Raw genomic sequence first — 2500 nt, 5'->3', positions numbered from 1 at the left:
CCTTTTTAAATCTCAAATACAATACAAGTTTAAAATTAACTGCATTGCAGCAACGTTGTCCTGCAACAGGATGATCAAATTAAGATCCTACATTTGTACAGAGATTGTCTTTATCTGAATAAGGCAGTTTAAGTTATTAGCAATGATGGTACAACTGTCAGCTGCTGTAAACCTCTGTGATTGGATGTTATGACCCCCATCTAAACAGTTTCTTTCCTTATGCTGTGGCCCTCAATAACTGGCCCATAGAGACTAAAGGACTATGCTGCACACCGCAAAAAGCCATCTCTAAACTGGGGGAAGGAATTGGGAAGGCTGAAAGATAACAGTGAATATGACACATGGATGACGGTAGAAAGATAACAGTGAATATGAGACATGGAGGAAGGTAGAAAGATAACAGTGAATATGAGACATGGAGGAAGGTAGAAAGATAACAGTGAGACATGGAGGAAGGTAGAAAGATAACAGTGAATATGAGACATGGGGGATGGTAGAAAGATAACAGTGAATTTGAGACATGGAGGAAGGTAGAAAGATAACAGTGAATATGAGACATGGGGGAAGGTAGAAAGATAACAGTGAATATGAGACATGGGGGAAGGTAGAAAGATAACAGTGAGACATGGAGGAAGGTAGAAAGATAACAGTGAATATGAGACATGGGGGAAGGTAGAAAGATAACAGTGAATTTGAGACATGGAGGAAGGTAGAAAGATAACAGTGAATATGAGACATGGGGGATGGTAGAAAGATAACAGTGAATTTGAGACATGGAGGAAGGTAGAAAGATAACAGTGAATATGAGACATGGAGGAAGGTAGAAAGATAACAGTGAATTTGAGACATGGAGGAAGGTAGAAAGATAACAGTGAATATGAGACATGGAGGAAGGTAGAAAGATAACAGTGAATATGAGACATGGGGGAAGGTAGAAAGATAACAGTGAATATGAGACATGGGGGAAGGTAGAAAGATAACAGTGAGACATGGAGGAAGGTAGAAAGATAACAGTGAATATGAGACATGGGGAAGGTAGAAAGATAACAGTGAATATGAGACATGGAGGAAGGTAGAAAGATAACAGTGAATATGAGACATGGAGGAAGGTAGAAAGATAACAGTGAATTTGAGACATGGAGGAAGGTAGAAAGATAACAGTGAATATGAGACATGGAGGAAGGTAGAAAGATAACAGTGAATATGAGACATGGGGGAAGGTAGAAAGATAACAGTGAATATGAGACATGGGGGAAGGTAGAAAGATAACAGTGAATATGAGACATGGAGGAAGGTGGAAAGATAACAGTGAATATGAGACATGGGGGAAGGTAGAAAGATAACAGTGAATATGAGACATGGGGGAAGGTAGAAAGATAACAGTGAATATGGGACATGGGGGAAGGTAGAAAGATAACAGTGAATATGAGACATGGGGGAAGGTAGAAAGATAACAGTGAATATGAGACATGGAGGAAGGTAGAAAGATAACAGTGAATATGAGACATGGAGGAAGGTAGAAAGATAACAGTGAATATGAGACATGGAGGAAGGTAGAAAGATAACAGTGAATATGAGACATGGAGGAAGGTAGAAAGATAACAGTGAATATGAGACATGGGGAAGGTAGAAAGATAACAGTGAGACATGGAGGAAGGTAGAAAGATAACAGTGAATATGAGACATGGGGAAGGTAGAAAGATAACAGTGAATATGAGACATGGGGGAAGGTAGAAAGATAACAGTGAATATGAGACATGGAGGAAGGTAGAAAGATAACAGTGAGACATGGGGAAGGTAGAAAGATAACAGTGAATATGAGACATGGAGGAAGGTAGAAATATAACAGTGAATATGAGACATGGAGGAAGGTAGAAAGATAACAGTGAATATGAGACATGGAGGAAGGTAGAAAGATAACAGTGAGACATGGGGGAAGGTAGAAAGATAACAGTGAATATGAGACATGGGGGAAGGTAGAAAGATAACAGTGAGACATGGGGGAAGGTAGAAAGATAACAGTGAGACATGGGGGAAGGTAGAAAGATAACAGTGAATATGAGACATGGAGGAAGGTAGAAAGATAACAGTGAGACATGGAGGAAGGTAGAAAGATAACAGTGAATATGAGACATGGAGGAAGGTAGAAAGATAACAGTGAGACATGGAGGAAGGTAGAAAGATAACAGTGAATATGAGACATGGGGGAAGGTAGAAAGATAACAGTGAATATGAGACATGGGGAAGGTAGAAAGATAACAGTGAATATGAGACATGGAGGAAGGTAGAAAGATAACAGTGAATATGAGACATGGGGGAAGGTAGAAAGATAACAGTGAATATGAGACATGGGGGAAGGTAGAAAGATAACAGTGAATATGAGACATGGGGGAAGGTAGAAAGATAACAGTGAATATGAGACATGGGGGAAGGTAGAAAGATAACAGTGAATATGAGACATGGGGGAAGGTAGAAAGATAACAGTGCATTTGACTGCATA

Source organism: Salmo salar, unplaced genomic scaffold (genome assembly GCF_905237065.1).
Source record: "Salmo salar unplaced genomic scaffold, Ssal_v3.1, whole genome shotgun sequence".
Taxonomy (NCBI): domain Eukaryota; kingdom Metazoa; phylum Chordata; class Actinopteri; order Salmoniformes; family Salmonidae; genus Salmo; species Salmo salar.
Note: the sequence above shows the minus strand (reverse complement) of the source record.